This window comes from Athene cunicularia (assembly GCF_003259725.1).
Source record: "Athene cunicularia isolate RWA chromosome 2 unlocalized genomic scaffold, athCun1 chr2_part1, whole genome shotgun sequence".
Lineage (NCBI taxonomy): Eukaryota > Metazoa > Chordata > Aves > Strigiformes > Strigidae > Athene > Athene cunicularia.
Window position 1 is genome coordinate 28,382,509 of NW_020799095.1, and position 27,438 is coordinate 28,409,946.

The 27,438-nt window shown below is 41.8% G+C and overlaps 1 protein-coding gene across 5 annotated transcripts in view; it reads right to left on the reverse strand.

Moving 5' to 3' along the window:
- Positions 1-15,931: 15,931 nt before the first annotated feature.
- The window catches only part of CDK14 (cyclin dependent kinase 14), a 320,641-nt gene continuing 309,134 nt past the window's right edge, over positions 15,932-27,438 (reverse strand). For all 5 annotated transcript variants that reach the window (XM_026842539.1, XM_026842544.1, XM_026842542.1 and 2 more), the window contains one exon: positions 15,932-20,137. The gene's annotated coding sequence lies outside the window, so the exon portion shown is untranslated. The remainder of the gene's footprint in view (positions 20,138-27,438) is intronic.

Here is a 27,438-nt window from a genome sequence, read left to right on the forward strand (position 1 = left end):
TCTTTGGTTTTCTGATAGCCATTTCCTCTCTGTCTCCCTCACTGTGATTTGCTGAGACGATCTTAGTCTGATCCAAAGGTTCTGAACACCCAGAACTGCCGTTAAAAGCAGCAAGGATGGGTGTATCCGGCATCTCTCAGGATCAAGCTTATCATTTTTAGCTGTAAATATCTGTATGACTAGAGTTACATGTGTCAGCTTTGAGATAATGTCATGATTTCATTGCAGTCAAAGATCTTGAAAAAGCAAAGCATGGCTGATCTCTGCACAGTGTCTGTTCATGTCATTATCTTAACAGTAAACTCATAGCTGATTGCAGTTTGGCCCTTATCAGTTTTTCCTTCTAGCAACGGATAAAATCATTTCAGCTTGCTCAGGAACAGACCCATCTTAAGTAAGACACAGTTTTACAGAAAGCTGAAACATAATACTAACCTTTATTTTTCAGAAAAAGTGACTTTTTAACATAAAAAAATACACAAAAGTGGTCACAACATTTAATATACACGTATGAACAATGACTTATGAAATCCAGGCATTCAGCTTTTCGATGCCTGAAGAAGCAGGCATTATACCTGCTTATACATTAATACCTAGGATTAGCACTGCAAATTGCTTCACCTGACTTCAAGTGAGCTGTAAATAGATTGGCTGATTAGAAGACTAAAAAGATAACCCAATTTAACGATCATACTAACGTGCCTACCAGGATCCCCTACCTGAACAGCTGCATAGCTACTTTCTTTGAGGAATACTTTGCAATGTATTAGAGAATAAATCCCCCCTCTTCTTCGACAGTAAGAGCATGCCAGCCAGACAACCCCCTACCAGCAGTCTGAACCCAGAAGCACATCTATCCGTGTTCCCAAATGCTGCTTAATTTACTTTCTCTAAAGTGATAGCAATAAATCCTGCACTGAGATTGCATACTTAATGTATTTGTTTCCTCACTCTGCTTTCCATTAATTGATTACTGTCTCAAAGCTTCACTTAATCCATTATGACAATAGCTTCATTTGTTAAAAAAAAAAAAAAATCTGTAAAAAAATGTTCTGAAATAATCTGAATTGTATTAGAGTCTGTTCAATCCATGCTCAGAGGCAGCTATGAGCATGCCCTCGGATTACTCCCATAAACCAAAACAAAGCCAAACTCTGTAATGACACCACTTGCAAATGCAGCAGTCATTTTTTCTACTCTCCCCACTTCCAGTAAGCAGATCCTGGATGCCTTTTAGCCAGATTCAATTTTGGTGTCTCCTCTATCTGACCCAGTGAGAAACACACAAACAAACAAATCCCAAGGAAGGGCAGGAAGTTGTGTGAGCTGTTACGTGGTTATTGTTACTAGGGAAACCACTTCCTTAGTATTCATGTGTTCAGCAGATCTGTCTCGCTGCATCTCCCAGTCCCAGGCAATGTCATGAAATGAATGGCAAGTGAGAGAATAAACCCAAACCAGCACAAAATACCCTGCAAGTGTCCATGACACAAAATGAAAATCTCATTTTGCTAAATCAACCCTAAGCAGAAATATTTTCCCATAACATGCTTTTATAACACGTGTGTGTGTGTGTGTGTGTGTGTGTGTGTGTGTGTTTGGAAGAGTGTACTATACTGTATTCCTCTTTTCCTTAACATTTATAAAATATCTGTAAAAGCAATCAGCACTGATAGGCATGGGTTAAAATCCTAATTCCAAACACCTACATTTTTTGGCTGCTGATCCTATCTCCAGTTTCACAGGCAGTATCTTCATCCAAGCAAAGGATGGGTAGAGCTAGTACTTCGCTTTGAAAACCAAACTGTGGTGTTGGGACTCATGTCTAACAACAGACCATGCATGCTCCTCCTTTATGGGACAGGTTTTTTGGGGTTTGGGTTTTTTGTTGTTTTGTTTTGTTTTGTTTTGTTTTTTTCTTTAAAGATGCAGCTTGTTTCTGAATTCAGTCACAAAAGTGTGTGATTTACAAAACAATCAGTAGAAGCATCTCAAGAAGCAGCCATGCCTCTTAATGTTTCCCCGTACCTTTCTTGGCATAGTTTAAACAAGCGGCTATTTCCCAGATTCAATCACAGAAAACAGGGCTGGAAGGGTTTTCAAGAAATCAGCTGTGCTAAGCAGGTTGTAATATACTTAGTTTATACACAGATGCTTACCAGTTCCTTAATCTCCCTGGTGACGGGGATTCAACACATCTCATCTTCAATAGCTCATCCCCCACAGCTGATAAATCGATTTTGCCTCTTCTCCATCTTGGTGAAAATCTCAACTGAGTGATGTAGCCTGAAGAGGGTTACACACATCCTTTCCTGAGCACTTCCATTCCTGGGCTGTTAGTTCCAGGACTAGCCTTATTGCAGAAACCACTCAGTGTTACTGCTCTTCCCGATGGACTCCAGGCACAGAGTAGGTTTTCTTGTTCACCAGAGGCCCAGGGCTGGCACTTAAGAAACTTCTCGTTCCCGAGGATCTCAGTAATCCCAAACCCAGACAGAACTAGCCATCCTCCGTAGACTTGCTCTCGCTTTAGAGTAGAATGAATTGCAGTGGGGAAATACAGTGTGCAGCATAACTGCGTATTTCAAAGTTCACTTGCTGCTTGCTGCCAGAAAAGGACTTTTCTAACCTGACCTTTTGGAAAACAACATACACACACAAGGATGACACAAAGACACAGGAAATATGACAGGAAGTATAGTGGCACATGGTTTTCCAAAGAAATGGAGGGGGGGGAAGCAGCAGAGAATGAAAACACCTTATTCTAGCGTAACCCTCTGATAACAAAGCTCAGATGATCCACAACTATTTGGGCCTTTCTGAAGCAGTAGGCTCACAAAGCGGGTAGTGCAAAAGTTAACCTATAAATTGAGTTAAAAGCTAACACAGCAGCTGGATAAAGAGGAAGATCATTTTGACTCTACAGATATCATTATTATGACAGATACACATAATCATTTAAAAATACAGGGCTTGCTTCCATTTTCATTTATATAGCTTGGTGCTAACTATAGCAAACGTATTCTTGCTTTACGATGAACAAGAGCAAAACAGAAAAAACAGGCCTGTGGGATTTAGAAATATTCCTGCCATGAAGACCTACAACACCAGATGACAGGCATATCAAGATACCAAATCAGAGTTCAAATATGCAAGGGCAACAACTCATTTTTCTGTCAGCGTGTTTGTGTCTTTGCATGATCTTCAGCCTGATCCCCAGTCTAGTGTGATATGGGTTTGTCCAATCTACAATGTGACTATATAAAACAGACAACTAAAGACAACTAAGAAGAGACTTTGGCAATTAGAAATATCCAGCACAAACCAACAGAAAGAATCTGCTCATTAAGAATATCCACTGATGGTACCACATAAAGAGGCACGTGTGCTAAGCCTGGAGAATCGGGGAACTAGAGTTCATGAACACAGATAGAAGTTGTTGGAGGAAGATAGCTAAAGAACACACAGAAGCCCTTACTGATGTCCCAAATTAAAGATGATCTAATAAATATGAAGAACAGTTCCAGGTTTCTTTCAAGAGCACAGCACTACATTGCATAGGAAGCAGCCTCTACCCTTCAGACATCTGAATGTAAAGGACAAGGAGGAGACAGTGTTCAAGCCAAGCAGTGTGTTCAGCAGGGCTAGGCATGGCTTTAGCACTGACTCAGTATGCTATGGCTCCTTCTGGCCATTTTGCCCAGGCTTCTATCTCATGAGGCAGTAAACCAGCATTCATCATCCCCTGACAGGCCCACACCTCCAGCTCAGGATGTACTTTAGCTGGACACTGTTGAGAGCTAGGAGACTACTTAAGAAGAGGTACTGCTATGGGCTTTCTTTATTCACATATTCTTCCTCAGGCACTGGCTGCTGGGTATGGGGTGGAAGGACTGGAGGACTTGGTATCTGGCTGGAAGACTTTTATGTGGAGAATTAAAGCCATTTTGATGAGGCAGGACACAGCCATGGTACACACTAAGCCCTGGAAAGTGTTGAGTGCTCCCAAGACCCACAGCATAGACATGGTCTCCCAAGAGCCCCATGCATTGGCGGATCAGTTCTTGGGGGCATCCATGGAGCAGGGCTGCCCTGCTGCAGGTCTCCATGTAGCAAAGCTACCCCACACAAGGAAGCTGCCACTTCACTTTCACGGGAACCTACCATCTCGGAGGAACAGCGAACAACAGATGGTGACAAAAGGAGGGGCCACGTGTGGTTGTTCGGACAAAGAGGCAGCACTGGGAGTGAGGCAGAAAACCCACTGATTTGTCAGATAAGGAGCACAGGCAGCATAGTTGGAAATACCTCCTGCGGTTCCCTGAAGCTGTAGCTGTTGGAACAGGGCAGGGGCCAAATCACCTGCCTCTCTTGTGCTTTGAGATTTGTGGTCTATAGCAAGTTGGAAAAGGAGACAGACCCCCCCCTCCAGCTGAGTTCACACTTTCAGCAGTAGCATTAATAAGAAGCCAGGGTGTCAGGAGAAAAGAGGAAGGGGTGCCACAGGGAAGTCCAGATTTACACATAAAAATCCTCCAGAGAGATGTGACATCTCAGTGGGGGTGGAGAGTTCCGGGGTGCAAGCAAACAGTACGGTTTCACTGCTTCATGGCTAAAAATGTCCCAAAGGTCTGTACCCACAATTCCTACATTTTGAAGATGAAGATCTGCCTCTGGCCCATCTCTACTTTCAGTATGCTGAAGAGCAGTGCACACCAGCTAAGAAGTCCAATAATGGATATTGATAGTTGTGGGCTGCTGTTCAATCACAGGATAGCTTGCCTGTGACAGGCCATGAGGAAAGTCAATGCTGATGATAGTGTTTTCAGCCAGCAGCTGCCTAGAAATCAAATCTGTCAAAAAGACATTTACAGTCTCCAAGTGAAAACAAAGCAAAGTGGCTGCAGCTTTTAGCAACACTGCTGAGAGATCAATTCTTATGTTTTCCCCAGATTACAGAGTGAATGAATCGTCTGCGAGGGTAGAATATATATAGGCAACAGTTGTTTGATGAGGATTTTGGAAGGGGAGGACTGAAGCCATATTTATTTAGTGCCTCAGGTGTTTATCACAGAAACCAGTTTGCTGGAAAAGTTGATGCAACCACAAGGCTAGCACGTCTGCCCATCCCTGCAGAGGAGGCTGCGGCTCAGTGACTGAGCAGGTATCTTAGATGTTCCCAAAGGTGAATACAAGGAGAGTGAAGTAACAGCAGAGCTCAGGCTAGGGCTGAGCACAGTGTAAGGAATCACTTAGTCACAGAAAAATGCAAACACTTGTAATGTCAAGTCAAATTTAGTCCACAGTTTCACCTGAAATAAAATGTGGAAGGGATTATTTGGGTGTTTTTGCAATAGCTTTTTGCTTTGACTTTTCAGGCAAGGCTTACAAGCTGGCTTGAAAACTATTTCTGAAACAACAGAAAACGAGAAAAGAGCATCCTTGTGCCATACCAAATAAATTTTGTGAGATTGGAGGCAAATATCTACTCCTTTTTCTACTTAATTTAAAGCTAGGTCTTAAAAGCGTGGGCCCCCTATTTCTTTCACAGTGATACAGATGCTGGGTGGGACAACTTTGATTTTTTTTCCTTTGAAGACGCTTGGAAGCAGACTGGAAAATTCAGATGAGTGTCCTAGACACCAGCCCATACCATAATCCTCACCTGTTTTTTCAGACAGTAAATGTTCATGAGCTATATGAGGTTGGACACATCAGCATTCAAGACAGAGGCTCCTCTGTATCCTCTATAGCTACCACAGTGAGTTTTCTTCACCCCAAGTACCAATGCCTTCAAGTGGTCAGGAGCTCCACATCTCAGAAAAGAGAGAGCAGGGCTGGGCTGGTGGCAGGGCAAGGACATGAGGCAATGCTCACCACCACAGCTTCTGCTGTTTTACCTGTCCCACCCCAGGGCATACAAATTGCCCAGCAGCCTTCACTCCAGCAGAGCTACTTCCCCAGGCAACATCTATGACAGGAGTTTCATGTCATCTGCCTGTGAGGCATGGTTTGGGCAGCCAGCCCTAGCAGCCTTGGCATTTGGGACATTTTTCCGAGAGGAACATCTGGGTATTACTGAGCAGTTGAAATCCCACCTAAGGAGTGAAAGTTTGGGTGGAAAAGGGGATCTCCCCTCCTCAGTCTTGTGAATATTGCTCCAGTCACCCTACATGAGTTTATTTTCACATTGCTTTCACGTTAGAAATGTCCCAAATCAGTGTGAAATACTTTATTCCAACTCAAAAAAACACCCCACCTTTCCATTTGCCATGCAGTCTGAAAAAAAAAAAATCTGGTTTCATGTCAATTCAAAAATATTTTTTTCCTTTCTTTTTTTTTAAAAAAAAAACTGTCAGCACAGCTTTCCTCCAAATAGGACCAGTCATTCATACAGCTCTAGTTACAATAAGTAAGTATTGCTAGTCCTTTGTGAGAACATTCGCCTTCTCAACTTTCTAGTTCCAAAAGCTGTTGCCCACAGTAAATGGCCTGTATTGGGTCTAGCTGAGATGGAGTTAATTTTCCCCATAGCAGCTGTCACAGTGCTGTGCTTTGTACTGGCAGCTAGGAAGGTGTTGGTAACACCCCAGCGTTTTGGCTACTGCTGCGCAGTGCTTCACAGCATTTCCTCGTCACCAGCAGGCTGGGGGTGGGAGAGATCTTGGGAGGGGACATAGCCTGGACAGCTGACCCAAACTGACCAAAGGGATATTCCATATCATATGATGTTTGCTCAGCAATAAAAGCTAAGAGAAAGGAGGAAGAGGGAGGGCATTCGTTATTACGATGTGTACTGAAGCCCTACTTTCTGGGAAGTGGCTGGACATCACCTGCTGAATGGAAGTAGAGAATAAATCTTTTGTTTTCTTTTGCTTTTGCTTAGTTAAACTGCCTTTATCTTGATCCACAAGTTTTTTCCATCTTATTTTCTCCCCCACCTTGTCCTGCTGTGGAGGGGAGTGATAGAGTGGCTTGGTGGGTACCTGGCATCCAGCCAAGGTCAACCCACCACAGTCCTTTTTGGCACCCAAGATGGGGCACAAGACAACAGTAGTTTTGTATTAAGTGTGCTATAGCTATAGTAGCTATTAAGTGGCAAGCTCCCGTGTGGGTCATGGTTTGTTGGCTGCACTGGCTCCCCATTAGGGAATCAATCCCCCATCTCCCAGTGACAGGCAAGGATACTCATCACTGTATGCCTTTTTATATTTACTCTGTCCAGAAGTGGTTTGCTTTCTCTACATTCTTTAGAAAGCTATCAGAGAAACTCTCTTTTGTAGTAAACACTGTACCTTCACTGACAAAGGGCCAAATTCTGATCCCACTGAATTAAGCTCCCATTTCAATGGGATCAGAATTGACCCAAAGCAATAAATTTCATCTGTCTCAGGTTCCCATGGTGCCTGGTTTGGACATGAAGGGAGACAGCATGTTAGGCCACGCATCGTCTTTACACCCAAAGGGAGAATTCAGCAAACCGAACCAATCAGTGCTCCAGGTGAGGCCACAGCACGAGGCACCTTGCAAACCTGCCTGTTTTTTTCCTTACACCAGATGAAATCATTCTTCTCCATTTGTCACCAAGTGGAATAGCGTTTAGCCCACTGATGCTTTAAACTTTCCTTGAAAGTTTGGAAGTGATGAGATGTGGTGCTTGCAAGATCCCATGTCCCAGACAACTGGAGCTGAGCTCCAGAGTGTGTATCTTTCTAGGAAGATTCTTCAAAAAATCTCTCACACAGGATTCTCTCACACTGAGGCTGCTGCTGCAAAGGTTTCTTAGTAGGAGCAGAAAGCAACTCTGGAGCATCTGAAAAAAACCCTTCTTTTTCAGTGTAAAAATACAGAAAAATATGTGTGCATAATCATCTCATTCCCCAGAGTGTTACGCACATAATCAAAGGAGAATAACTATGGACTTTGTGGCATGGAGGAATACAGTGCTCTCTTCCTTTATGAATGAAGCACATACGACTGAGCAAGTACCATTACCAGGGGTAAAGGAAGTAGTCTGCTTTAAAAGAGAAAATAAATAGATAGCATCTTCTCTGTAGCAAAATGAGGGTACCCAGATCTCCCTATTTTCACAGCCATTGTTAAACATTATACCTAAAACCAGTATTAGACTAAAAAGCACCTAATTTCACTTCAGCTGATTTAAAATGCATCTTGGTGCATCGGAGCTATTGTCTAATCCTTTTGTTTGAGATGTTCTACATTAGTCAGCCACTTTTGATTCATGTGCTAACAATCCCCCTTAAGGCAGCTAATTCACAGACAATGTTCACGATGTGCGAAGTGGCACTCCAGTTCCCACAGACAAAAGTCAGTAAATTTTAAATCTCAGAGCCCCTAAACTTATTTTGCATAAATTGCCCTCACAGGAGGGGAGGTGAGATCTGCTTATATGCATCTTCTTTATCAATTTGGAATTCAAATCAATTTTTTAGAACAGTGGGAATGCTTATTAGAGACAAATCACAGCAGAAGGCAAAAGTTGCAACCAATTTTGAGAAAATAAAATGTGGATTACCTAATTTTAGTTTCTATCCAGTCAGCTACGTCCCACTTCCCAATTGAAATGTCTTTTCAACTGAAGCTTTCTTAGAGGAGCAATTAACAGAAGTAGATAGATATTTATTAAATAATATCCTTCTGCAGATGGCATTTTTTCCTTGCATACTGAGGCTACAATATGTAGCATTTACTGATGTAACAAGAAAAGGTTTTAAGTTTAATAACAGTGGATTTTTCCAAGCCTGCAAATGGGACCTTTATGCTATTGGAAATTAAGCTTTAAATCTTTCCACTATGATGCAATTTCTGTCCTCAGAAGATCTTGAGATAGTGTGCTATTTCAAATGATGTAATACTGGGCATAGGAGAGGTTGACTTCATTTTTCTGAACTGTGTTGCTTAGTCACATTTCTTTTTCTCAGAAATACGTATATCTGTATTCATAGTAGAAAAAAACCCCAACAAACTGGTCATCACGTAAAGGTAAACAAGAGGACGGTGAGGCGATGGTACCAGTAACATCTGCAAATACGTTAAACCGTGACAAAATCTAAACTCCACCGGTAAACCACATAGCTGTTGCAACCTCTTATATAATTAACAAATTATAAGGCTATCAAGGTTGACTTCCTGCTTGCATAAGCCATCGACATTCACAAAGTGGAATCTAGTCTCAAGCTCCAATGTGTGTTTAAACTGAAGTGTCTCATCTTTGCAAGTCATCCCAGATAACGTGCTAATACTACTGCTAGTGAAATCAGTGCAAAAACCTGTCCTCATTTACTTCAGAATTGCCAGGATTCCAATTGATTTCAAACTGCATTAAAACCAGACCTCTCCTTCATAAGTGGTAATATGACCTATAAAGTCATTACTGTCTTTAGAAAGAACACATCTTAGTCTGAATTTACCTATTGTCTCCTCCAGCCAGTGAAGCTTGTTACCCCCTTTTCGTAGGTTTCATTGCAAATGATGATCGGTTATTCTGTCTTTAATGGGAAAATGCTTTCTAGAAATGCTTCATTCCAAACTAAAAGCAAAACCATGAACATGCTGGTGGAGTTGAAATACTGTGTCAAAACTGAGAAATACTGATTTTTTTTAGGATAGCAGTTTGGCTAGTTTCATGACATAAGCCCATGATGTCTTGAAACCAAAACAGTCATATCAATTTCTGGTATCTTCACTGCCCCATATCTGCTCACACTGGAAGATGGTGTTGGCTCCCAGCTCTATGGCCAAGAGACAAGAGTCCCTGAAATGTCCAGCCCCACAGTCATTCAGATGGAAATCTGTCACTGAGCTGAGAAACCTGAGCTCCTGGCAACACACAGGTGAAGGAAGTTAATTGAAAGAAAGCCTTTCTCTCCTGATAAATCGGTGTTTTCAAAGCTGCTGAATAACCTTGCTTTGTTGGGAAAAGCTTCCAACAGCTCCAATTAAACAGTCCCAAATGAAGTTAAGAAAAGCAATTTTATTGAAAGAAGGTACAGGGAGGTCTGGAAAATTAGGGAAAGTGCTGAGGGACACCTCAAAGGAAAAAAAGCCTGTGTGTTGTTACAGCACCAATTTCTCTGTTGGGACAATGTAGTACAGGGAGGCATGTCAGAAAAATAACCAGTGTGGGTTTCTTCATTCTTTCCCTGCATCGCATCCTGCAGCTGGGAGCATTGCAGGCGTATCCTTCATCTGTTAATCACTTGTTTAGGTCTCTACTACCAGAGAACAAAGGAGATTGTATGTGAGGGAAAATAAACCAGGTAGAGGCTGAGGATCACATGAGAAGAGAGATTAAACAGCACCTTTTCTTTCTCTCTTTGTAGTAAATGTCCAAGTTAAAAAAAAATAAAAATCTACCTAAGGCCATTTCTTTAACTCGGGCTCCAGAGATACCTTTAAAAGAACTTGGTTGCAATTTTTTTCTCCTCTGTATGGAAGAAATTAATAAAAGATCAGGGTCTGGGGCAAGTGTGAGTTTGATACTGTGTTTTACAGATGGCATGAAGTCCAATTCCATCTTCAGGTATTCCTACACCAGCACAAACCCCCGTTACTGCACTGGCTGCTGCATGGATGTATCAGAGAGCTAATTAGGATCCAAGGCAATACAGTAAACAGGGCTGAAGGCATTGCACGTGAACCGCTGGGGCGTACCAACCTGTTGAGTTGGTGGAAACCCTGGCAGGTGACAGTGTTTGGATGGATGTGGAAAAAGGAGGAGCGTGGGTGTCCCCGTAGCCATCAGGAGAACAGCAGGGTGCTGGCTTGCCGCTGCAGGTGTTGACAGCTAGGCTGTACTCACAGTTTGGGATGCCTCAAAGACGCGCTCTGGGGAAGAAGACGCCGTGAGAGGGACGAGAGGCCTGGCTTGTCCCAGCAGCTGACACCCAGCACCCATTCGGCCCGACAGTGCTATGCCATCCAATGCCAGTCTGGAGCCATGGCTGAGGGAAAGAGAACCCCCATTCACTGCGGCATTTTGTAAACTTCAAAAAAATTCAAGTGAAAGGCTTGAACCTTCCAAAACCCCCGAATTTCACAGCAACACAGTCCCTCCACCGTGCCAAGCCCAGCAGCAGGCCACACCCTGACTAACTCTGGATTTAAACATTCTCCTCCCGCTCCGCACCGGATACTCCGGTGTTATTTTTCCCTCACGCTGGCGCCACAGCTCCCCCTTTCACAGCGGGGCCGGGCCCGGCCCCGGCCCTTTCCCGCGCCCTGGCGCCATGGCACGCTGGTGGGGCCTTGCTATTACCCCACAGCAGGGCTTCCATTTTCTGTGGGACAGCCCTTGAACAGCGCTTCAGTTTAAGGTCCCTTCTTCCCCCTCAGCCCTTCTTCACGTGCTGTGTGAACCATCGTGTCAGCGGCCCCTCCGCGGTGACACGGCAGCCGTGCCTCTGGGCCTGCGCCAGTGGAGCTGCTGAGAAACGCGTTTGTGCAAAACGGGGCATCTGAAGTGGTGTTCAGCAAGGCCAGCAAAAGTAAATGTACTCCTTGTTCGTTCCTGGCACATTCTCCTACCAGACGGATTCCTGCAGTCAAAATATTTTGGTGTGAAGCGAGCTCAGAAGCCCGAGTCACAGGTGTGGGAATTCATCGAGCTCGATGGTTTGAAGGGCACTGCTGGCTTCTCACCATAAAGATACCGTGTACCTGCCACAGTCCTGTCAGGCACAGGGGATGAGAGAATACTGAGTGAGCCACTGATGTTTTGATTTATGCACAGTGACTGACACAGCGCTAATAAGGAGCAGCGGAGTCCTGCTGGCAGGGGGCAGAGGCTCTTCAGCTCCAGTTTGACATTAGGCCCCCAGTAAGAGCTGACGCCATTTCCAGACTCTGGCTCCTTTCTTTCCCTGGTCAAGGTGGAGTATCCTGCAGCCCACCTGGCACTGCTGCTGAACTTGTTTGTCACAAGCCTCTCCAAAACTGGGTATTGTTTACTTCAGCAGCGCTGGCATAGGAAACCCCTCTGGCTAGCACTGCAGAAACATGCTGGGGTGTTCAAAGTTCCGTGTTATTACACGCAGTGAGTATATAGCACACTTCCTCATATTTAGGGGCTTGTAAGGGCTCATCCAATACCCTCTGAGGCTCTCTCCTTTCCTTTGATCAATTGGTTGTCCTAAATATAAATTACAATTGCTTGGGGAAAGGGTTTGGGAAGATATTCAAATGTCCCTTTCACATGTGGGGGTTATAAAAGAAGGGCCCAGCTAGCTGTAGGATGAACATTCAGGAGATTTCTAACACAAGGGAACCTGGCCTTGACCATTTCCTAACCACTGCCATGTTTGTGGCTTTGCCCCCCGACCACACACACATCTGTCTTGTGCCTCTCTCCTGCTTCCTCCACCGCCAGTCCTGATGCACCGACAGATGTTGTGTTTGAGTAGAGCTCAGAAGAGTGGCTGGATCTACAGAGCAGCAAAACCTCGTACTGCCAAACAGAGCTCACTTGCTGCTGTCTCTGGACTGGCAGAAGAGCGGGGTACCTCTGACCACTAATGGAGCTGCTCCCAAAATTACAGGTTCCTGCTATTCCAGATTAGTCACTCTGCATGCATGAGTGCAAGCTAAACAGCCAGCAGTGAAAACATGGATGTTGCCCAGATGCAAGCAGGCGTTTCTGGAGAGGACCTAGTGGATGTGGGAGACCAGAAATGCAGCTCTTCTGTGATTCATGTCCCTACCAAAGAGGCAGTTGTGTTCCAAAATACCCTGTGCCGGGCTGCTTTCTGAGTGCTCAGCAGATAGACGAGCGCTTGTAGCAGCCAGCAATGTACATAAAAAGGGCATGTTAGGGCTATAGTGGTTTGCATTTATTACATGTAATGGTCCAGAACAGCATGCTGGGAGACAAGTATCTATAAAATGTTAACCACCTATATGAAAGGGGCTATTTCTGTGGAGCACTGCCTCCCAAGCAGAAAATCACTTCTGCTTTGCTGTCTGTATTGTGTGCTGTGAAAAAAAAAAAAAAGGGATTGTGGAACACCTGAGATAGTCTCTGAAAAGTTTGACAGTTGCATCTCTGTCTTTTGATGCAACCATGTGGCAGGTCATGTTTACAGTATTTCCCAGAGAAGCTGACATGATGGTACATGCAATTTCTCCTGCTCCACACTGACATGATACCGGGCATTTGGTCAATGAACAACTCCTCACAGTCCTATTAGCCTGCAACACTTTGTCATGTAATGTATTGGTATCTTTCCATCTGCCTATACAGTGAAATATGTCTTGTTTTGAACACAGAAGTTACACTTCTTTGTTGCGATAAACTATTCTAAAAAAGTATCTCAAATGCTCAGTCTTCACCAAACACCAAGTAAGAGTCTCTTCAGTGCTTGTGCCCATGCAAAGCTTTGAAAATAGAGAACTGAATCTGTGCCTTGTTTTTTGGGGTGGGTTTGGGTTTTTTTTTTCTTCTACAAAATATGGATCTTTACATCTATACAGTATATCCCAGGGCTGTGTGTACAGCTCATTTCATTAATGCATGAATATCTCTGAGCTCTTCAGGTGGAAGCTGGGGGCAAACTATTATAATTAGCTGGATTGTAAGATGAACACCTACCCTTTTGAAACCTACGCTGCAGTCCTAATTCCAGTTGAAAGGTGAGGTTGAAATGTTTCTATGATATCATAAATGTCCTTAGGCTTCAAGACTTTACTAGGGTATATAACACTGGAGTATCTTCTTGTATAGCACTTGAAGCTGTTAACATCTTTTATGTGAATCACCATAGTGGTCCTTAGAAAATTAATGTTAAGATTTTGTTTGATTTTACTTTAGTGGTTCTTTCAAGGTAGCACAGCCCCAGCAATCACCAGTGGGCCCTTTGGGAAATAGGAGAAAAGAAAAAAAAAGAAAGAACATTTTTGGAATCACTTTCTTTCACCCAACTCAGTATCAGCTGGCACAGGCAATAACGAAGGGGCTGCAGGACTGCTCTCAGCTATTATTGTGCCTGGCTCGCTCTCAGCATGACTCACTGCAGACAATATGTAACACCACTCGCAAGGGGAATGAACAGTAAATACTTGGCCCTGGATTTTTTTTTAATCTCTTCAGGTTTTTTTTTTTTTTTCTGATTTGTATCCCTTTATCCTCGCCCATGTGCTGTATAAGCTTCTCAAATCTAATGTCCATAACACCACCCCCCACTGGTAGCAGCAAGCCCTTCCGCTGCTGTAGGGTTTACTTTGCAGAGGTTTACAAGGAGAGGCATTATTGAGAAACTGTGTGTGTTGTTAACCTAGTGGCATAAGGTTGCTCCAGCACCTTCCCTCTGGTTTTTCTTTTCTCGGGGGAGGGGTGGCTACTATTCTAGTTAAGTGCATCTCTTGCTTTTCTGTAGCAGCCAGGCTAGTTTAGGAAGAAAACCTTGGGGCTAAACAAGCTAGGAGTGCAGCCAAGGGGGTCAGGAGACGGCTTTAAGGATTATTCTACATAATTAAAATCTCACTCTGAATATGCTTCCTGGTACCCAGTGCTCAGACTTACAAACCATTTTAGGTAATCATTCTAGGTCCTCATTTGTATCTGAGAGATTTGTAGTTTAAAGTTGCCACACAGGTAGTGAGTCAGGAATAGCAAACAAATCAGATACTAAGCTGAAAGCACAAATTATTCATCTAGACTATGAAAAGGCAACACCTTCCTAAATTTGCCCTAGCCAGTGAGAACTGGGGGTGAAACAGAAATAGATGAACATGCATGTGTTTTCTTTGTTTCTGTGCAATGCCCTCCGGGTACACCTGATGTCATTTTGTGGCAACTTTCTTGATTTATAAGTGGGGATTATTATCCTGAAGAGTTTTGCCATCAGAACTGGGCCAGAATGTTATTCTACCAGATAAAAACTGGGACACTGAAGACTCACAATCAAGCCTATACTGTGCTAGCCCAAAGGAAGACCATTTGGTCTTCAATTACTCCTAATCAGCTGAGGCCAAGGCTAGAATTTAGGTCCTCCATTATCCATATTCTACGCTAGTGGTTTCCCCATCAGCCTAGACAGTACAAGTGTTTGCTCTCCAGCTATCCCCCATCCCAGTCCAAAGTAATGTTAAAGATAACAGACTCATATAGACCTCTGCTAAAACAGCATATTCTGACATTTCAGTCAAATATTCTAATCAAGTCTGTGCAAGCTGCATTGATTTAACTTTCATTGTCTAAAAATAGGTCCTAGCAAGGTGTCAGTACCAAAAAAGCTAAAAGGAATGGAAAAGAGAAAATACTGAAGGCACACATTGGTTATATCTAGTATGAGTGAGCACTTGCCTACCTAATGCACAAATCAGGTTAAGAATCCAGGCAGCACATATGCACAGATTGAGATAAATAACCAAGTATGAACAGGTGTAAATCACACTCCGATATCAAAGTCGTGAAAAATGCATATCGTATGTTCTGCCTGATTTTCCAACAGAATTATCAGGTTTTTATTTCAAGAGAAGTTGCAATAAGTCAGAGTCTATTCTCCATACAATGACATTTATATCAGACCTGTTTTTTCTTTTTTTTTTTTTTAGCTAGAAAACTGGCCCTTGTACTACTTCATTTAAATCCTAGTGTACTGTAGATAGGCCCCTTGTCACACATATAAAAAAATGGAGACACCAAATAATTAACTTACTATTACAGACAGAAATGCGAAGAACCTTGCCCTGTGTAGTCAGCACTGCCTTGTAGTTTTGATTAAGCTCATGTGTTTGACTGAATTGCTACCTAATCTTTTCAACTAATTACTGTCTAGTGCCTTCCTGCTTCTAAGTATTTTTCATTCCTTAAAAATCTGTTGTTTGCAACCATTTCCTTGTTCATTTTTTTGGAGAACAAAAAGAAAGGCTTTATTCCTCTGGTTAGGTCTAGATCACATATAGGAAGGAGAAGAGAGATTCTGCTACACTTTATTCAATATGATGTTACAAGAAAACAACAGTTACAGCTGACAAACCATTACATCTTTCATAATACAGACAAATTACAAGGTGTAACAAATAATGCGACATTTATTTTACTGTACTGCTTACTATGCTGTTCTTCTGAAGTATATATATATATATTTAATTACATTAACATTGTTTTCATGTACCAGCCCTCCCCTTTTTATTTGTTAAAAAAAGAACACCTCTTAGTGCACCATACAAAAATCCACGTGGAAGCTGACAAGCAGGGATTTTGTATGCAGCACCATTGAAATGCATTTTGGGGGATGGGAATTATTAGTGCATCCTTTACTTTTAGATTTTTTGCTTATGTGAAAAATGCAAGGCAGTAACATACAGTCACTCCCCCTAAATGCTGGTAGGGGAGAGTATTGTTATGCTCAGTAATGCAATGTAATTCTGTTTATATGGGGTGTTTGCATTTTGCTCCCCAGTCTGTATAGCCTAAATATTTTATATAACAAGGATTATAAACCAAATAATATTCACAGATGGGTATTTTGTATATGAGTGTACCAGAGCACTGACTACATGTTCAGTTGCGTGCACTGACACACAGCACACAGGGGTGTATGTCACCCACTGGCCCACAGGGGATTTATTATCGTACCTTCCTTCCCCAGTGCAGAACTCCTGAGAAAGTGAAACCCCTGTGCCTCTGTCTACTGCAGACTGAATTTTCAGTGTTGCATGTACTAACGACTTACCCTAAACCATGGTTCTGATTAAAAACAATAGTGAGAATTAAAAGGACCCAACCGATCCGGGACATGATATACAGCAAAGTAATGTTGGTGCTATTGGAGTGTCCTGACTGGTGTGGTGCCTGCTGGGTGTGGATAAGAGCTGATCTGAACCCAGCAGGAGAGAGGACTAAGCCATCTCCAGCTGGTTGACTTGTAAAGTCAGGTTCTGTGAACTTGAACTTGTAAGGAATCTCTGTATCATGCAGACCATCTCTATCACCATCTTCCCTTCCCCGTTCACTTAATATTAGATCTCTCTCAGAGTTAGAATATGCCCTCCCACTTTTATCTGCCTACTACACCTGCTGCCCTGTGGCTGCTCTCCCCTCTCACAGCAAAGACACATCCTCTCAGTATCATCAGGAAGGATCTACTGGGGCTCAGCCAAGTGGTAGGAAAATGAAAGTTAGGCTGCTGCCAGCTATTGACTCCGAGTGTGTCCCACAGTTTCTCAAGAACTGTGCCCCAGAGACTACAGGTCACTTAAGCCAACTTTTGACTGTTGAAGGCATGAAACACCACATTCCCGTCACCTGCAGCACATCTGGAAGGCCAGGCTGCTTCTTCTTGTCCCTTTGAAGATTCTGCAGGAAACTTACTGGAGAAGACTCAGAGAAAGAGGGTAACGCTACTGATCTCTGCTGAAGCTATCTCAAGTGCACTGATAAGGTTTAAACAGTCCATTTTGCAACACTGAGAAGAGCTGTGGTGAAAACTCCACTTCTGCAAGATGCTGAGAGGTGGGCTAGCTGTCAGGGGGGTCCTAACTGATGGGTGTCAGTTGGGCTAACCATGCAGGTAAGGCCTCTGCTGGAATGAGGAAGAGGGAAATAAGGCTGTACCGTCAGTTCCCTGGATAAAGGAGCTTCTACTTTCTCAAAAAAACTTGACATTTCCCAACAGATTTGATGTTCCAGAAGAACAATTTGCAGTGCTCATGTGAACACCAGCTTGCTGAGCCCAGGTCCCCTCGGCACAGGGAGAACATCCCCAGGGCCCAGAGCCTCCGCAGGGGAGCAGCAATAGGGGCACCTGGGAAGTAGGTGCACAAGTAAGAGATCCTAGTCACTCCTTAACTGGTCAGTAGCCGAGATAACCTCACTGCTGCTGAAAATCAAGTTGCTATTTAGAAACCTAGGTATTTATGCACTTTCCTTTGGGCAACAGAGTTTGAAGATTTTTGGACCAACTTTATTTCAGTGGTTGCTTAAAAGTGGGAATGGGACAGAGAAGATAATCTCACGCACACGTGTGTGTACACACACACACATACATACCTTAAGCAAACACTGTACATGAGTCACTATGGATAGTAATGTGCTAGGCTTGTGGGAACAGTTGGGGAATTACTCTCTATATTAAACCTTCAGATGTTTAGTTAAGCAGTGTAATTGCTTGCCTCCCAATTTAAGCTGCCAAGTAGAAGTATCTATGAAACTACCCTTATATTCCTAATTGAAATCTTTGTTACATTTTCAAAAATTCTTCAGATTTTTGCAGCAAGTTTTTTTTTCTAAAAATAGCTAATTTTAATCATCAAACTGCACACGATTTAAGTAGCAAAGATAATGTATAAAAGACTTTTCTTTTACAAAAAAAGAAACATGAAACTCAAACAAACCACGTCTAAGGCAGTTTCAGTGTGTGATAAATTCAAAAGTTCAGTGGTCACTTTTTCCCCCCTCATAAACATGGGGGAAAAACTGTAGTAAGTTCTAAATAGGATTGTGACTTAAAGTGGCTTTCAGATGGCTTTTACCAGATCCCGAAACAGAGATGTCATTGGGGAAAACTGTCTTTTAATGGCTGTGCAAATATTGAGAATATTTCCACGGTTCAGGTCTTTGAAAGCGTAGACTCATATCCTAGTTCATTAAGAGGCCTTTCGTAGCTACTTGCACATTCAAGGATTTGCCTTATTGGGTGTTTTTTTCTTATTAAACACTGCTAGAGTTTAATAAGATGGCAGTGGCACAAATCCTTTTCCCCTCCTTTTAAACACTGAAAGCTAACCAAAGTGTTACCACACTTCTTAAAAATGTAATTCAATGCATCCAGCAAGCAAAGGATGTCAAATTTATGTGTAGAATAATATTGCCTAGCAAGTGTTTCTGTCTGAGCAGGACTATAACTCAACAGTGGTTTTTGCACCATACCCTGCCCTCTCTGAATGCAAAGCATTGTATATGGTCAGGGCAGTTTTATCACACTCCTGAACACAATGCTCCCCAACCAAAAGGTAGCAGGGGCTTCCTTTTCTAAAATCACACAACTTTGTTTCTGGCAAACTTTGCGTTTGAGTGATTCATTCAGAAAAGCTATCTAAAGACACAGTATCTGGTAGTGCCTTTCAATCAGCTCAGAATACCTATGGAAAATAACTCAAAAGGTGCTTTGGTGTGGAACAGCAAACAGTCTGGGATAAGGAAAATTCTCCACTTTGCTTTGTATGTGGCAAAGTAATACAGCTAGATTTAATGGCTCATTCAACAAAAGTTTTTTCTGTACCTTAGTATCTGCCTTGAATTAAACAGAACAGTTTCATTATCTGTTTTCAAGAAAACATTCCAAAAGTTAAATAGTGTGAGGAAGAACATAGAGATGTTAGCCAAGACCCCTAAAAGAAAGAAATATTCTTGAAGGGAATAAAAACATAAAGAATTCATTGTTTATCTGTCAGCTGCGTACATCTCATCATTTTTGCTCTGTCTTTCTCACAGGCCTATTTTGAAAACTGGCATGCTACATAGCCTAAGCAGAGTAACCAAATTCAGAGTACTGAAGTAAACATGCAATTATTGCCATGTTTTTAAAATGGATATGAATAGTCTGAGGAGATAATGAAAAAAGAAATAACCCAACAACACTTCAGAATAGTGGCAAGGTGCTGTAATTGTCAGCTGATCAGACAAGTTGGGCTTGCTGTGGCAGAAATAGTCTTCCCATTGGTTGCAAAATATGCACAACTCTCAAAGAAAACACACAGTTCTTTATGCCACCATTGGCTTTTTTTTGTACAGTTGTTAACTGAGGAAGTGTGAACACCAAATGTGTTGTCTTAATGTATTTAAGACATTGCTGGTGAAAGCATAAAAATCCTTACAAAGATGCAGCGCTGCAGTGGAAAATCAAACAAAATCAAACACAAAAGACTGAAAGAGTACATGCCATGTATCAGTAAGCAAAAGCTTAATCTTCACATAGTTCTCTGAAATCACAAGGTATCCAAATGCGTGCAAGGTTTTAAATAAATTGCAGGGAAAAAAACAGGGTCTTGCCAGCTTCAATTTTCTTTTGAAAGAAATCCACCATAGAGAAAGAAAGGAAACAGGCCATGGTTCCTTCCTGGTGTCGGCCTCCTCATTAGGTTTTTGCTTCCCTCCTCCAAACTGGTAAAATTCATCCTGTAAGGAAACAATATAAATTATAATAAGACTCATGAATTGCATTTTTTAATGATTTTTCACTTGGTAAAACATAGGTTAGTCCAAAGCCGGTTATTAAAACACCAGCTCAGAGCAAAGGACAGACTTCCAAAGCACTTTTAGAGCTGGTATCTCAAGAAAATGAACTTAAACCACCAATGTTTTCAGGGTGGTTGCCTAAGTGAGATATATTAATCCATATTCATGTATCTCTGCCTCAAGTGCTAATCTTCAGAGGTGCCATCAGCACTCACATTCTCCATGGAAATTATAGGCAGCCATAAATAGACAGTTGGCTCTTCTAAAGGTGGTCACACCCCATGAATGCAAAGGAAGGCTGCTAAATGCTGGCACAGCTTCAGGGGTTTACAAGCTTTTTTTGCCCCCTTTCTCGTGGAGTCCCTAGTGATCACCTTCACAGGAATGCCTGCAACTAGTTAATGGAAAGGTCTCCTCAGGTTTGCTTTCCAAGAGTTATTTGAGGTACCCTGGGGCACATCACAGACATTTCAGCAAACACAACCAAGTTATGTAGCTCCTTGGTGTACTGTGTTTAAACATATTCACCCTTATTTCAGTGTTTTTCTATTAATAGACAGATAACTAAAACCTCTCCTTTCATATACCTAAAATAAACATTGTCTTTCACTCTGCTTCACTCATGTTGTCTTTCACTCTGCTGCTGATTCCTGTTTGTATAGGCTCAAAGCAGTGATCGGTCTTGTGAGAAGGCGCCATGATGTTTTTGAGATTTACACAAAACAGGAGACAGGCTGAGAATGTGGGAAACAATTTAAAAGAAAGCACCCAACAATTACAAGAAGAGCCAGGTGAAGGCTAACTGGAGCCATTGGAAGGATTTTATAATTAATATATTTAACTCTTAATAAATGTCCAACTAGAAATCTATGCCAAGTAATAAAGTGAGACTTTCTGAGAAATTCTGCAGTTTTTCTAAAGTTCAAAATATATTTGTTTTACAAGGTTTGTCAAGACCAAGGATCCTAACTACAGACCTGCTACATTATTAAAATATAGGTGCAGGATGACAGTCAGATATGGAGGAATTTTAGCACTTAAGAAAAAGAATACTGAAATATTCATTGAGCATGGAACTGGTTTGTATTAGCATGTCCTAAAACTATTTAAATCAATCTGGATGCAGGTGCCAGTGAATCTAGTCTAGCCCTTATTTCAAAAGCAGGAGAAAAACAAGGCATCAGTTTTGAACTGCAGTTTCAAGCATAACATTTTAATTCTGGCTTTCATCAAAACAACATAATCTCTACACAACATCTAACTTTCATAATTTCCAGGGTTCCTGTCATGGTTCTTGAGAGCTCTTCTTCTGCCCTTTAAGTGCCAAAATACCTGAACTGGATTAACAAAAGCCTGTTCTTAATGATGCGTGGCAGCATCTTGGGCCCTCTTGGAGCTTGGTCTACCATCCCTTGAGTCCTGCTCTGGTTGTTTCCTAAACACTTCTGGAGCTTGTGTGGAATGTCTATTCCACATGAAAGACCCACTTTCCCCAGGGTCTAGGAGCTTAGCTGAAGTGCCAATAAATCTTGTTTCAAGGAATACATTAGAGATGACCCATTCAGTTTACCCTTCATAAGCTTAAAAAGAAAAGCAGTGTTTGGAACATGCAGAGATTCACAACTACTCAGTGGTGAAACACTGTTGACAATATTCCCCAAATCCCACATTTCCCTTTCTTCAAAAGCACTTTTTAGGGATGACCTTTTCAGAGCCCCTCCTTACAAAGAAGCAACTAAACTCCCAAAGCTCCTTCCAATGTTGAGCTTGCATTTGCCCCCACCACCACGCACACTACAGCTGTGGAAGGTGGGCTTGTGGTTTGGAAGCCAGATCTATCCAGATCCAGAACAGCTGTCCTGATTTCAGGCTAAACCCAAATTGCTGGAGTTCCAGAGACTGGCACAAGCAGCAGGGACATCTAGGACAGGTAACAAAACGATCTGGACAGAAAAGCCTCTGGATGGAGGCTTTTCCGGGAGCTACCAAATTGCTCAGATTTGAGAATAACTGCAATTACATTAATTACACAGAACTCTTCCTTTCTATCAGTGGACCGCAGGGCAATTTCTAAAGGAGATGAGCATCACAATTCTCCCAGGGTTGTGCTACAATTTCCCAGTGGCATTTCCCACATTTTCTGCCTTCAAGTTTGGCTCTGTAGGCAAAGCTGATGACACGTTCTCCATGGCAGGGCCTGAGCATGTGAAATGGGGAATACCTTCAACAGAGGCTTAGAACTTCCAGAATCAAGCCCTAGAATACTGAAAGCTTCCTTAGAAATGAACAAACTGACAGCTGCTACCATTTAACACAGGGTAGAAAAGCCTATGCATACTGGCAACCACTGCAGACCAAGGGCAGAACACAGGGTAGCAGAGGTTACAAAAATGTGCATGGGAGAATGCAAAGTTTTTTGCTGAATCTCATTTGTTTTCCTGTTCTGGCTCAGTATAAGACAGCCGACAGATTTCTAATCACAACTCTACCAGCTCCAGCTTTGCTGGGTCCTGCTATGCCAGTGCTACAACTGGGGTAACTGGTTTCCTGTGAAGCCAAGAGCCTGTGTAGTGGTATGGTGGGCACTGCCACCTCCCCCCTTCTGCATAGGCTCAAGATTTAGACTAGATCAAAGAGTAGACTCACTGGAAAAGAAGATGATTTGACACCACATCTCCCCAGTGGTTCTGTCTGGAGAAAGCTAGAAGACATAGTGCAACAGGAACCAGGGAGCAGTTAGCTGGTGGTGACAGTTTCTCTGAAGACCTGTTGAAATGCACTGCCTGCCTGGTTTGGGAAGCCAGCCTGCATGACAGACCCACTGCTTGCACCTGCACAGCCAGGCTGTTCTGAGGCTGAACCCTAATTTTTGGCTGCTGAGACAGTTCCACTGGGCAAAATCCTTACGTGATCTTTGACACAGCAAACAAGCCTGGTAGTTAGGAATACATACTCTGGGAATATATAACATATTCATCTTATTGTTGATTCAAAGTGGAGTCAACAGGTGAAATCCCTTTCCTTGGGAGTGCCCTTGTGGAGTGCCAGTTTTCTCCTGGGCAGTGGTAAACAGAGGTATACCTCTCCTGCAGCAGAGAAAGAAACTGAACACTGATATACCACTTTTCAGAGGAGGGCTCTAATTGCTGTGCTGTGGGACAGGAGACCTCCTTCTCTTCGCTTTTGTTTTGTTTAAGGTGAGACTCACATCAAATTGACACCTCCCTAAACTGGTGAAAGAGGAGGGCCTCTCTTTGTCCACAGCAGAAAATCCATAATACACCAAACATGAAATATTAGATTGGTGTGAACTAAACTTTTTATTAAAAACCTACTGTTTCTTCAGTGGGGCTCTTGAACTGAAACATCAGTTGTTCACACACCCAAGACCCGAGGCAGGGCCCTCCACACAGGGCTGCTGTTCAGTTCCCAGATGGCTTAGTATTCCACGTTTGCATTTTTAAAGATATATTTCAGAAATACGTTTGCTTAGAATTTAATACATTTTCCTGATCATACAAATCAAAGTTTTGCTTGGTGACTTGGCAGATTGTGTTTATGGCCTCTGGTCACAGCTTTGCTTATAAAAGCGTAAGTTGTTAAATGGAATATTTACAACTTGTGATTTCCCAAGAGCAAAATAGGGTTCTTTCAGATCTGCTTAAAAAGAAAAAAAAAAAACCAAACCCAACAACAAAACCTGAAATGTAACAGACTGCCTTAAAAATGAAGTTGTATTTTTTTATCACAGGTCTAGGTACTTTTGTTTTTTATGACATCTCTACTAAACCTAATAGAAGATTACAAGCAAGTAAATGATGTGCTTGAAATATCAAGTGACCTAAATCAAGTAACTCAATTGTATGTTTGTTATCTAGAGAAATCATCTCCTGCATACATCCTGTTTGTTCCAGATCTCAAATGAGATAAAATAAGGTGTTAACCCACCTTAAAAATGGCAGACGCCAACTTCAGAATGCAGTAGCTGCTGATGTAACAGTGGTTCTAGGAAGGGATACTAAAGCTTGTAATTTAAACATTAATCATGCTTGCAAGACATGAGGCAGAGGAGGGTGACTAAATCCCAGATATTTTTCTTAGTAAATATTTTACTTAATAAGAGAATGTCCTTTCCTGTAAAATGGAAATCACCAACTCAATACATGCTCCTTTTGGCAGCATCAGAATCCTTCTCTAGGTGCTTTTAATTTTTGTATAAATTATCACATAGGGTGGAGTGGTGCTCTCGCAGAGTCCTTAGCATGCAAAGCACACTCAGAGTGCAGGTCTATTTATGTGGCAGCTGATTTAGCATTATTGTAAGAGTATTCATTCTACAATGCCAGATTTAAAATAAAAATGTGTGCTGACAACTGGAGATACCGTATTCTCTATGAGCTGAAATATGGGGGTATTTAACATCATCAGCAATACATTCTTTCTGTTTGTCCCTCCACCACACTTGCACACACCACAGATACTGTTCATCCTCTCTAAAAAAAGTATACTATTAACAGGTGATTTTTGCCCACACCTTGTATTCATACCTTTGTTACAGAAGCCATTTTTAAAAGCCAGCCAAACATTATCAATACTATTTGCACTCAGATAATATCTACATGCAACTCGTTGCTATAAATATTAATTAATTGGATCACCAATACCCATAATGCAACTTTATTTTGACCTACATGCCCTATGAACTAGATATTTTTTGGATTCAATTTTCTTAAAACCAACTGTCAGCATCATGTGATGGAAGAGATGAAAAATGAAAATGAGCGTTCCCGCTGTGCAGGTGAGTGACCTGTGGGAGACAGCTCTGCCTGCTAGGATTTTTACAGGTACCATCAGACACAGACCAATTGATTAGATCATCTTATACCCGCCACCAACTAGGCTCAAGAGACTAATTAGAGAGAGTACTGCCTGCGCAGGCACCCCATTGACACCTAATTTGCTCAGCCAAAGCCTTTGGGGAGAATGTATTATCTCTGCAGCTGCACTTCATGCATTTCTGATTTGAGGCATAAGCAAGGAGTACTTCTTCACTCTTTTGAGCAAACTGAGCATATAAGCCCTTAAGTGCTAAATACAAGCAGACAAATTAAATCTGGCCAGCCTCCCATAAATTCTTTTCCCCCTTCAAATATATACATACATATAATAATGCACAGACGTCTTATTTTATATCTATGTCTATATGTGCACAAATGCAAGCATAAATAATATGTATGTATGAACCTGTGTGTGGAAAGCATGGGTACCTAAAGACATTTCTATAAATATATGGTTTAAAAACCACAGTTTTCACAGTGTATACAGTGCTCTCTTTTGCAGGAAAGTTTTACTTCTGTGAGATTTAAAACAAATGTGGTTGTTCTAATACATGAAAAATAATTGATCTGCAGTATTGTTAGCTCAGGCTCTGAATTACCCCACGGACAAGGCTCAGTAGACTACTGCCTATAAAGTTGCTCTGCGTATCTTCAGAGGTGTTAGTTCAAAGATTATTTCAGTATACAGCCTAGCTTTGTTGAAAGCTTTTCTTCGATGGACTGTACCTTGTTTGTGGTTTCCTGAGGAATACTGTTCACTAAGGCTAAATATAAGATTACTAAAATTGCTTTCTGCTGGGCTTTAGTTTTATCTAGTTATCCATGCCCCAAAATACACAGGAGAGGCAAGACTTAAGGCTGTCATTAAAAATTTATTTGGAAAAAAAAAATTGACACTAGAAAAACTATTATTTTCTTACAAACCAAGAAGGGTTTGAAGAAAATATTTTCTGCTATAGGCTGGTATGTGATTCCTGAACTCAAATACCTTGTAACACACAGGAAAATGGTGGATTTGCATCATCTCTAAAATAGCACTGAAACAAAATATCTTATTCTCCATGGTGTGTCTACAAAGCAACTTTCAGGAACTGAATGAAGCTGAATTATTATAGCTTCATTTCAGCTTGTGTTAAAGCCCATGATGACATGGTCATTTATAGTGTCAATTTAGGATCCTGCACCACAATAACTAAAGAAATAGAGAAGCCTTAGCAAAATATGTGCAAGTTACCTGTGTGGCCACAGCATCAGGTGTGACCTCCTTTGCCAAGCACACTATGAATATGACTTCCAATCTTTTTGCTAGCATGGGGCGTAACTTAATATTAAGAGAGAACATTCTCACCTTCCTCCTGTCACATGAGCCACAACTTTTCAAATTCACTTTACATTTCTTTAGCAATATTTAATCTCATTTAATGTTTCAATGACACCTCTGGATTATCTTGGCAAACGGTTAGCTTTATTCTTTCACAGACACAACTCGGTACAGGGTACTTACTCATTATAATAATAACTACTATCAGTCATTAAAAGTAAACCACATTTGACAAATAAGTAACAAAGGATTTACTGATTAATTTTTTCTTGCTCTTTCCCCCTGTGTCTTAGTTACTACATTGGTATTCTTATACACACTGGATTTCCTAGCCTCTATCTTCAGTGATGAAAACTGCTGTATATTCTTCTCCAGAGTTCCAGTGTATGAATCATAATACAGACTGCATATGGAGATGTTCCTGTTTTAAGAATTCCCACAAGGAATTTTCACCCCGATGGACTTTGGCTCTGAACAGAGCACTGCAACTCCAAATAGAGGGATCTGTGTATGGGAGGTGACTGCAGTTTCAGGGTGGGTGCGAGGGGATGACCCTAAAAGAAGTGAGTGCTAGACAAAGACTGTAAACTAGTCAAAGTTAGAATAGTAACATAAATTATAGACTGAATGATTTTATGTGTATATGTACATTAAATAAGTGATATACTCTTTTAAGGTGAGAGGTCTATGGCACAGTGGATACGGGGTTGGAAAGCAGAAACCAAAATTTTGGTTTTGCTGCTGAATGTGACTGTAAGTCACTTTATCCCCCTGTAACCTCTGCTTTGTAACAGGGGCTCTATTTTATATCCCAGCATCTAGGTTTAGAGTGTCTCCCAAAATGAGTGCCCCATTTTAGTTGGAGCCAGCAAGAGTTCAAATTACATAAATCCAGTTAAATTTAACAAAACTGCAATATTAGAATAGCTGCAAACTTTGGAAGTTGTTGAAATCCTTACTTGGAGTTTTCCAAATCGTAGCTTTATGTACAATAAAAGCCCCAAATTAACGTCCCACATGGCCTAGAACTTTGTGAATGTGCATCCAACAGTCCAGTGTGGGAGGCTGATTCTGAAGAGCCA